At 36.0% G+C, this 10,943-nt stretch overlaps 1 long non-coding RNA gene across 3 annotated transcripts; it reads left to right on the forward strand.

Moving 5' to 3' along the window:
- LOC107642141 lies at nt 5,415–10,428 on the forward strand. 3 transcript variants are annotated; one of them, XR_002347483.1, is made up of 4 exons: nt 5,415–5,569; nt 5,665–5,719; nt 5,800–5,944; nt 10,324–10,428. It is a non-coding gene; the product is annotated as an uncharacterized LOC107642141 (long non-coding RNA). The 3 variants fall into 3 exon arrangements; XR_001620625.2 differs by lacking the exon at nt 10,324–10,428 and adding an exon at nt 8,512–10,317; XR_002347484.1 differs by lacking the exon at nt 10,324–10,428 and adding an exon at nt 7,908–8,505.

Genomic DNA, 10,943 nt, shown 5'->3' on the forward strand with positions numbered 1-10,943 from the left:
TAATATGATTAAGTAATGAAAGTAAAATTACATTATTTAGAATGAAAGTGTAAAATTTATTTATTTATAAAAAAATTACATTACTTTAAGAGTGAATTATAAAAAAAATTTAATTTATTTAGAATGAAAGTAATATGGTTAACTGTAATTTACTTAGATGTGATTAAAAAATAATTGAATACTATGTACAGTAAAAAATTGATATTACTGAAAGATAAAATTAAAATTTATTTCGATGTATCGTTTTTGTTCCCAACGTTTTCGTCCTATTTAAATCCCTAATGTTTCAAAATCGTCTCAATTTTGTCCCGCCGCCAATTCTGTTAATGGATCCCTAACGACAGAACAACGTTGAGTCAATTTTGAAACGTTAGGGACTTAAATAAGACGATTGAAACGTTAAGGATAACTTTGAGACTTATTCCAAACGTTGGAGACAAAAACGATACTTTACTCTACTATATTTTTTTTTTCCAAATTCAAATAATATAACTCTTTAACAATAAAGTAATAATAATATAAATTTACTATCTCAACTCCCGTTAAGTTATTATTATCCAAAAGGATATATAACATCATTCGACGTTATACAATTTTATAAATTTTTTTATAGACAATTTATGTGAATAAAAGAACCAAAATTTACTCACCAAATATATTTTAACATTAAAATTAAATAAAATTTTCAATCAAAATAAATTAAAAATATGTTCATCTTTATACATTAAATATAATATTTAATACAATCTTTCTTCTAGTATTTTGAGTACTTACAAAAAAAATAATTAAATTCTTTAATAAACAAGGGGCGGAGAAGAGAAATATACATTATTAAGAGTAAAATTAGATTGTTAATTTCAAACTCTAATCTTCTAACTATCTTTTCTCTAATATGTATTTTTTATTTTGAGGGTAATTCTCACTAAAAATATATAAAATTCCCTATAAAACTCTGTTTAAAGTTCTAAGTGTGCTCTCCTTTCATGAAGTAAGAAATGCTTAATTTTTAACTCCTAACATGCATAATTTGAAGAAAATATGATTGTGGCAACAGCAAATTTTTAAATTTCTGCAAAGTTTGATTGTAATTCTCATTTAACTTATATCTTGACTTTCATAGCCTTTCAGCTGTAATTTGATAAAAATCATGTGTTTTTGTTGATTTTCTGCAAATTTTAGCCTTTTTTAGTCCAAACCAAATGTATCTATAAGTTGACATTTAAAATTTAGCATGCTTTGTTAGATACCAAACAAATGACACAGTAAAATATAGAGATGAAAAATTAGAAATTTGTATAAAATATGGAAACAATTGAATAACTTTCTTTGAGAATTACAACTTCTCTCTATCACAAGGAGATTACAATAACACTCTCTCTTGACAAAAGGAGAACACACTTCTCTCTATCATATATAGGAGAAAACTACTCAAAGAAATATTATGTTATTCTATCTGGATGACTTGATTGAAATGAATTAAAGAAAAACTCAATTTATAGGTGAGTCTCTTCAATATGAACTATCCGTTAATTAGAGGTATATAATTCTTCTCTTTTTCAACCATTAAAATTCTAAGGTTATAAACTAAGATTGTTTATTACCTTTCATTTTATCTAGTTATTATTTATTTATATATTTTCTAAAATTAGCTTTACTATTTTTTCACAATCTCCCACTTAAAGCTAATTTTGATAAATTTTTAAAATTCATGTTGCTGTTCCATAAGCCGTATGAGGATTTACACTATTTAAACTTTTCTATGTTGATTGGTTTTGTAATGGCATCTGCTAGGTTATCTTTCGTGTGAATCTTCTGCATATCAACACTTCCTTCTTCTACTACTTCCCGAATAAAGTGATATTACTCCAATGTGTTTTGTTCTTGAATGAAAGGCAGGATTCCTTGCAATGTGCAAGGCACTCTGACTGTCACAATACACAGAAATCTTCTGTTGTTTGTGCCCGAGTTCTTCTATCAACCTATGGATCCAGATAGCTTCCTTGCATGCTTGTGTAGCTGCTATATATTCAGCTTCTGTAGTAGATAAAGTTACAACAGTTTGTAATTTAGATAGCCAGCTCATAGCTCCTTCTGCAAGCATGAACACATATCCTGTAGTAGATTTTCGTTTATCAAGATCACCTGCAAAATCTGAGTCGACATATTCATTGACAATGAATTCCGATCATCCAAAACATAATGCAACATTTGAGGTCCCTTTGATGTATCTCAAGATCCTCTTAACAACATTCCAATGCTCTTTACCCGGATCTGCCATAAATCGACTTACCACCGCAACTGCTTGAGCAATATCTGGCCTTGTACAGATCATGGCATACATAAGGCTTCCCACCGCTGATGCATACGGTACTCGAGACATTTCCATCCTCTCTGCTTCACTACTAGGGCACATACTTGAGGATAATTTGAAATTCATAGGAAGTGGGGTTAAAATTGGCTTACATTCTTGCATATTGAAGCGTTGCAAGATTTTCTTCAAATAATTCTTTTGCGATAGCCAAATCTTCCTATCTTTTTTGTCTCGGTGAATTTGCATCCCTAAAATCTTGTTTGCTGGTCTCAAGTCTTTCATATCAAACTCCCTAGCCAACTGTGCCTTCAATTTTTGGATTTGATCTTTGTTGGGACCTACCACCAACATGTCATCCACATACAACAGCAGAATGATGAAATCATTATCACCAGACCTCTTGTAATAAGTACAATGATCTGAACTAAGTCTGTTGTATCCAAGGCTAATAATGAAAGAATCAAATCTCTTGTACCAACACCTTGGCGCCTGCTTTAGACCGTACAGAGACTTAGTTAACCTGCAAACCAAGTTTTCTTTTCCTTGTTCTTCAAAACCTTCTGGTTGGAGCATATATATCTCTTCTTCAAGTTCTCCATGAAGAAAAGCATTCTTGTTCTTTTTGCAATTCATCTTCTGCAAATATCACATCTCTGCTGACAACTACCTTGCGGGTAGTGGGATCCACAGGCGATACCCCTTAACTCCGTCAGCATAACCCAAGAATATACATTTTCTAGACTTTGGGTCCAGCTTTGTTCTTTCCTGTGAATTATACATTACGTACACAGGACAACCAAATATATGTAAAGAAGAATAATTAGGTGGCTTACCTTGCCACATCTCCATTGGTGTCTTCAACCCAATTGCAGTTGATGGTGACCGATTTATCACATAACAGGCGGTTTTAACAGCTTCTGCCCAAAAAGACTTGGCTAAACCTGCAGTTTGCAACATAGCTCGTGCTCTTTCTAGGAGAGTCTTATTCATTCGCTCTGCTACACCATTTTGCTGAGGCGTATATGCAACTGTGAATTGTCGTTGAATACCTGCTTGCTTGCAAAATGTTAGAAAATCACCATCAACATATTCTCCTCCATTATCTGTCCTTAAACACTTGATCTTCTTTCCAAATTCAAGTTCTAACTTTGCTTTGAACTCTTTGAACATCGCAAACACGTCTGACTTTTTCTTGATCGGGTACACCCATAGCCTCCTAGAGTAATTATCAATAAATGATACAATATATTTTGCTCCTCCTAGGGACATCTCCGGCGATTCCCACACATCAAAATGAATCAACTCCAATATGTGCTTGCTCCGAGCAGTTGATCTACCAAACGTCAATCTATGTTGTTTGCTTGTAACGCAGTGCTTACAAAACGGTAAGTTTACCGATTTGAGCCCGGGAATGAGATTACGTTCTACAAGAATCTTTAAGCCTCGTTCTGACATGTGGCCTAGTTTGCAATGCCATATCATCGTCATTTCTTCTTGGCTTGTTGAAGCAACTGATGCATCTGCCTCTTGCAAAGTATCTCCCACAAGCATGTATAGATTTGCTGCAATCTTTTCTGCTTTTATTACCACAAGAGCTCCTTTAACAACTTTCAAGATCCCACCTTCAATATGGGTCTTGCAGCCAAGTTCATCTAATTGCGCAATCGACAACAAATTCTTCTTCAAGCCTTTCACGTGTCTTACCCCTTGAAGTGAACGAATAGAACCATCAAACATTTTTAGTTTGACAGTACCCATTCTAACAATTTCTAAGGCATGATCGTTTCCCATAAACACCGATCCTTTCGAGACAGGTTCATATGTACAAAACCAATCACGATGAGGATTCATGTGCCATGTTGCTCCTGAATCAACAATCCAAACATCAGTGAGCTGTTTACTGCCTTTAGAACTAATTATTGCTTCGTCATACAGGATTTCTCCATCATCAGAGGTACTTGCAACACATCCTTGAGAACTTGATCCTTTTGGAATCTTCTCTATACTCTTCTTATTCCAAAAATCTTTCTTGAAGTGCCCTCTCTTTCCACAATTGTAGCATTTGACCTGCTTCTTACTTTGTGACTTTGGTCTACTTTGACTCCTACTGGAACCACGCTCCATTGATCTCCCTCTTGTCATCAACAAAGCCTCTGCTTGTTTTGAGCTTTCTAATCTATCTTCCTTATTCTTGCGCCTAGATTCTTCTTCAAGAACCACAGCAGCCATGTCATCAAAAGAAAGATAATCAGTCAAAACATTATTAGTTAAGTTAATGATAAGCTTATCATATGAATCTGGTAGACTTTGAAGTAAGAGCTCTGCACGTTCATTTTTCGCTATGGTATATTCCAACGATGAGAGTTGGGAAAATAGCATATTTAGATTGTTGATGTGATCTGTTGCCGATGTGGATTCACTCATTCGAAGAGTATAAAGTCTTCTCTTCAAGAATATCTTGTTGTGAAGTGACTTGACTTCATATAATTTGGTGAGAGCATCCCAAATTTTCTTTGCTGTCTTTTTCTCTGCTACACTTGATAAAACTGAATCAACTACTACCAAGTGTAAGTTTGCAACAGCATTGTTGTCCATCTCCTTCCATTTTTTATCTGTAATTTCATTGGTCTACTTTCAATTGCTGTCACGCAATTGTCTTTTCTCATAATGGCTTTTATTTTCAATTTCCATATGAAAAAATTACTCCCACTAAATTTTGGAATTTCATACTTTGCTGCCATTTTTTTTAGACGGTAACTCGCAGCGAAAAAAAAAAAAGAAAATTAATCAGCAACCTTAGGCTCTGATACCACTGTTAGGTACCAGACAAATGACACAGCAAAATATACCAGAAAATTAGCAAATAATTAGTCAATAAATTAAATTTTAATAAGAAAAATAAAAAATGTAAATCTAATATTAAAATAGGATAGAACTCGTTAAAACGAGAATTTTGACACTAATTTCAAAGATTTTGTCTCAAGATTGGGTTGGACGGGTCGAACCGGTTGAACCGAGCCCAAAATAGGCCCAAGACCCAACTGAACCCAACCCATTAAAGAGATACAGCTCCTTATTCCCTTCTTCTTCATCATTTACGCTGGGAAACTTTCATGGAGGGAGAAGAACAAAAATAAAAACCTAACCCTCACTTCAACTTTAAATCCACGTAACTTTTGATCCGGAGCTCCGATTGACGATCCGTTTGCAGTCACGCGACCGCGGCGTTAAGCTCTACAAAGCCCATAATATTGTAAGGTAAGAAAGCCATATTTTCTTCTTCAATTTCTTCATTTTCAGTTCTGAATTTATTGGACTTTGGTGTTGAGATTTTGTATAATTTCGGTGTTTAGGATCGAATTAACTTGGTGGACTTGGCGAGTCTTGTCCTAATTTTTTGTTGATAAGGTGAGAATCCTAAAAACCTAACTAATTTATTGATTAAGTATTCTTGGGTATTGAATTTTGTATATATATATATATGTTAGGTGTGTATGTATGTATGATATGAAGTCCTTGGAGCCATTGGAAGCTTGATTGAGATCTTGGTTGGTGATAGAGCTGATTTTCGGTGTTGAGGGTTTGCCCTTGTCTAAGTGGGTTGTCTTGAAAAATATGTGGAAATCGGTCAAGGTATGGTTTAGGTTTCGCGTATTTAATATGTAATGCCCTGTGAAAACTTAGGTTAGAGAAATATAGGATAACTTGAAATATGCATGTATGTTAATATTTAGCAACCTTTGATGGATTTATTACATGATATTGATAATGAGTGGTGATTGATAGTTATGTTGTAAGTGTGGAGTTGGTGCTTGATGATGAATTTAATTGAGTTTGATGGAGGTTGACTTAGCATATTTGATATTAATTAGCAAATCCTTGATGTAAATGTTGAGTTACTTATGAGAGTGAAGTGATGTATTTATGGTTGGTTATTTTTGAATAAAAGAGTTAAATGTATATGTTAGTATGTGTGATAAGGGAACTAGGTTTAAACATGAGCATAATTGTCATTGTTTTGGATTTGAAATTGTGAAAATGTATGTGTACATGTAGGGAGTTATTGAATGGTTGAGAATGTTTGGTGTGGTGTGTTGTAAAATGAATGGAAGGTATGGAGTTGAGTATTGATACACCTTGGTTGTGAAATGTTTGGTTGAAAATGAGATCTTGGTAAAAATGGAGGTTTGGTAAATTTTGGTAAAAACTTATTTTTGATGAATTTTGGTAATCCATAACTCACTCCTCAAATTTTGGATAAAAATGAGGTTTGTTTCAAATTAAATAAGGTCTTAAAAGCTTGATATTGATATAAAATTTGCGAACAACCGATTTTTGTAGGGGAAGTTATGGACGCCGGAAAATCGGTGCGAAAAACTGAAAATTTGAACATTATAGCAGTATCAGGTTTTTTTTATGTGTGTCACGCACACAGCTATGCGCACGCACCCAATAGAAGCAAAAAGTTTACTTGTGCGTACGCACGCTATGTGCGCACGCACACACCAGGATAGGCCTTATGCTGGTGGCGCTAGCACAGGTGAGGCGCATGCACACCAAGTGATGTGTACGCATGCACACGTCCTGATATTTTGCTGAGCTATGCGCACGCACATACCTGTGCGTATGCACACGTCCTGTTTTCCAGCACCTGAGTTTTGAGATTTAGATTTGATTTTGAACTCTTAACCACTTATTTTTACCCTGTTAACCCTAGATTTTGCTAGTGAGATTAGTAATTAGCAGAAGTTAAGAATTTGAGATAACTTGAGAATGAAGAAAAGGGGTAAACAAGATGAATTATGAGGGAAATGGTGTGAAGCTGAATGAAAATGTAAGAACATGAGGTGATAAATGATGAGATTTAAGATGACTGTTGTGTGGCCGAAATGGTCGGAATGGCAAGGTCTGGGTGTAATCTCGCTTGCGTAATTAATTTGAACATGGGTTCGGATGGCAAGTTGAGGGTGGAAGTTTCCTCTCTTGTCATGATGTGGATGTGGGGAAGGTGGAAAGGCACTCTCCTTCGTATTGTATCCCCCACGTTCTTCTCTGGTTGCAAGGTGGAAAGGCACTCTCCTTCGTTTATGATCCTCCTGGAGATGCGCAACCTAGAGACTAATGTCTGCGTTAGCTACCAGATGTGTCGCGTTCTGGCAAAGTAACCGACACGTGAGCTCACGGCCAGTAGGATAGACATTCATCATATGCATATGTGTGCTTTGTTTGCTATGCCTTAATTGGGAATGCCTAATTGATTATATTCTGCTAATTGTTGTAATTGTTACTTGAACCACTTGTTTTCTACCTATGTTTGCCTTGTCTATTTGTTTTGTCTATGCGAATCATTGGAGATGGAGGTACGGAGGAAAGGTGGATAGGTTTAGAGTTAAGGTTAAAGGTTAAGCTAGGTTTAGAATTCCCTAGAAGACCACCCTTTTTATGATTTCTATTTAGTAATTTAAGCTTTAAAATTTGAGAGTCGGCATTCTATGATTGCCTCTGGCATTCCCAAGACCTTATATATTATATGCGTGGCACCTTTACCATGCTGAGAACCCCCGGTTCTCATCCCATACGGTGTTGTTGTTTTCAGATACAGGTCGAGCGGCACCTCGGTAGGCGTCTGAAGCTTCTGCGGCAAAGTGGTTTACTTTGGGATCTCCTTTTATTCTTTGATGTGTATATATATATATAGTTTCTCCACTTGTATATAAGAACACCAATGTCTGCGTTAGCTACCATATGTGTCGCGTTCTGGAAAAGTAACCGACACGTGAGCTCACGGCCAGTAGGATAGACATTCATCATATGCATATGTGTGCTTTGTTTGCTATGCCTTAATTGGGAATGCCTAATTGATTATATTCTGCTAATTGTTGTAATTGTTACTTGAACCACTTGTTTTCTACCTATGTTTGCCTTGTCTATTTGTTTTGTCTATGCGAATCATTGGAGATGGAGGTACGGAGGAAAGATGGATAGGTTTAGAGTTAAGGTTAAAGGTTAAGCTAGGTTTAGAATTCCCTAGAAGACCACCCTTTTTATAATTTCTATTTAGTAATTTAAGCTTTAAAATTTGAGAGTCGGCATTCTATGATTGCCTCTGGCATTCCCAAGACCTTATATATTATATGCGTGGCACCTTTACCATGCTGAGAACCCCCGGTTCTCATCCCATACGGTGTTGTTGTTTTCAGATGCAGGTCGAGCGGCACCTCGGTAGGCGTCTGAAGCTTCTGCGGCAAAGTGGTTTACTTTGGGATCTCCTTTTATTCTTTGATGTGTATATATATATATAGTTTCTCCACTTGTATATAAGAACACCAATGTCTGCGTTAGCTACCATATGTGTCGCGTTCTGGAAAAGTAACCGACACGTGAGCTCACGGCCAGTAGGATAGACATTCATCATATGCATATGTGTGCTTTGTTTGCTATGCCTTAATTGGGAATGCCTAATTGATTATATTCTGCTAATTGTTGTAATTGTTACTTGAACCACTTGTTTTCTACCTATGTTTGCCTTGTCTATTTGTTTTGTCTATGCGAATCATTGGAGATGGAGGTACGGAGGAAAGATGGATAGGTTTAGAGTTAAGGTTAAAGGTTAAGCTAGGTTTAGAATTCCCTAGAAGACCACCCTTTTTATAATTTCTATTTAGTAATTTAAGCTTTAAAATTTGAGAGTCGGCATTCTATGATTGCCTCTGGCATTCCCAAGACCTTATATATTATATGCGTGGCACCTTTACCATGCTGAGAACCCCCGGTTCTCATCCCATACGGTGTTGTTGTTTTCAGATGCAGGTTGAGCGGCACCTCGGTAGGCGTTTGAAGCTTCTGCAGCAAAGTGGTTTACTTTGGGATCTCCTTTTATTCTTTGATGTGTATATATATATATATTTTCTCCACTTGTATATAAGAACACCAATGTCTGCGTTAGCTACCAGATGTGTCGCGTTCTGGAAAAGTAACCGACACGTGAGCTCACGGCCAGTAGGATAGACATTCATCATATGCATATGTGTGCTTTGTTTGCTATGCCTTAATTGGGAATGCCTAATTGATTATATTCTGCTAATTGTTGTAATTGTTACTTGAACCACTTGTTTTCTACCTATGTTTGCCTTGTCTATTTGTTTTGTCTATGCGAATCATTGGAGATGGAGGTACGGAGGAAAGATGGATAGGTTTAGAGTTAAGGTTAAAGGTTAAGCTAGGTTTAGAATTCCCTAGAAGACCACCCTTTTTATGATTTCTATTTAGTAATTTAAGCTTTAAAATTTGAGAGTCGGCATTCTATGATTGCCTCTGGCATTCCCAAGACCTTATATATTATATGCGTGGCACCTTTACCATGCTGAGAACCCCCGGTTCTCATCCCATACGGTGTTGTTGTTTTCAGATGCAGGTCGAGCGGCACCTCAATAGGCGTCTGAAGTTTCTGCGGCAAAGTGGTTTACTTTGGGATCTCCTTTTATTCTTTGATGTGTATATATATATATAGTTTCTCCACTTGTATATAAGAACACCAATGTCTGCGTTAGCTACCCGATGTGTCGCGTTCTGGAAAAGTAACCGACACGTGAGCTCACGGCTAGTAGGATAGACATTCATCATATGTATATGTGTGCTTTGTTTGCTATGCCTTAATTGGGAATGCCTAATTGATTATATTCTGCTAATTGTTGTAATTGTTACTTGAACCACTTGTTTTCTATCTATGTTTACTTTGTCTATTTGTTTTGTCTATGCGAATCATTGGAGATGGAGGTACGGAGGAAAGGTGGATAGGTTTAGAGTTAAGGTTAAAGGTTAAGCTAGGTTTAGAATTCCCTAGAAGACCACCCTTTTTATGATTTCTATTTAGTAATTTAAGCTTTAAAATTTGAGAGTCGGCATTCTATGATTGCCTCTGGCATTTCCAAGACCTTATATATTATATGCATGGCACCTTTACCGTGCTGAGAACCGCCGGTTCTCATCCCATACGGTGTTGTTGTTTTCAGATGCAGGTCGAGCGACACCTCGGTAGGCGTCTGAAGCTTCTGCGGCAAAGTGGTTTACTTTGGGATCTCCTTTTGTTCTTTGATGTGTATATATATATATAGTTTCTCCACTTGTATATAAGAACACTTTGTTTATGTACCTCTTAGCGGTTTTATGGAGAACTAGGGTTTTGAACATGTTCTTTTGGGTTATTATTATGTATATCTATGTACGTATATATTCTCCGGCCAACCTTGACTTCGCAAGCTGAGTCAGGAGCTAGTTCAACTGTATTCTTGGCCCTCTTTTACCCTTTCGCTTATTCATATCTCTAACTCTTACGGTTTCTTATCACGCAAGTAATTCTGTCTTCTGAGTGTTGCGCTTTTTATTTTGCGATTTTGTTTCACCCATTTTTCAAGGCTCCTAGTAAACTACAACCTTTATAATATATTATTATATACTTTTTGTTTAGAGGTCGTAATACCACACCACCTCAGTTTTACATCCTAGATGTAAAGATCTGTGTGGTAGGATGTTACATTTGTCCCCTATAATTTTTTATAAATCTTTTGTGTCATGATTTATAATATTAAAACAAAATCGAGATAGTTTTAAAAGATTTATATTTACGTAATAA

This window comes from Arachis ipaensis, chromosome B05, assembly GCF_000816755.2.
Source record: "Arachis ipaensis cultivar K30076 chromosome B05, Araip1.1, whole genome shotgun sequence".
In the NCBI taxonomy this organism is placed as follows: domain Eukaryota; kingdom Viridiplantae; phylum Streptophyta; class Magnoliopsida; order Fabales; family Fabaceae; genus Arachis; species Arachis ipaensis.